Here is a 354-nt window from a genome sequence, read left to right as displayed (position 1 = left end):
CCAGGTCTGTGGAGGATGTGTGTGGGTGTTTCTCGGGAATTTTGTGCATTTCCAGTGGTTTTGTGTAGGGCACTATTAGCACCCTTCTAGTGTGGCTTGTGTGTGCTTGCGTGCAGGGTAGGGAGGGCTGTACAGATTGATAGTCACATACATCTATCAGCTGTGTGTCCACATTCCCCAGTGGCTGCATGCTCTAGGCCAGCTCCTTACCTGCCCAAGAACCCCTCCTTGACATTGCTCTCCAGGAGATGTAGCCATCATCTCACTGCAGGAGCTGGGGTGGTAGACACATAACTTTTTATCCTGCAAAACTGGCTCTGTGCTGGCCAGCAGCAGCTCCTGGCACCAGTGACA

The sequence above is a fragment of the Apaloderma vittatum genome, unplaced genomic scaffold, assembly GCF_000703405.1.
Source record: "Apaloderma vittatum isolate BGI_N311 unplaced genomic scaffold, ASM70340v1 scaffold25139, whole genome shotgun sequence".
Lineage (NCBI taxonomy): Eukaryota > Metazoa > Chordata > Aves > Trogoniformes > Trogonidae > Apaloderma > Apaloderma vittatum.
The sequence above is the reverse complement of the archived record's forward strand: the minus strand, read 5'-3'. Positions refer to the sequence as shown.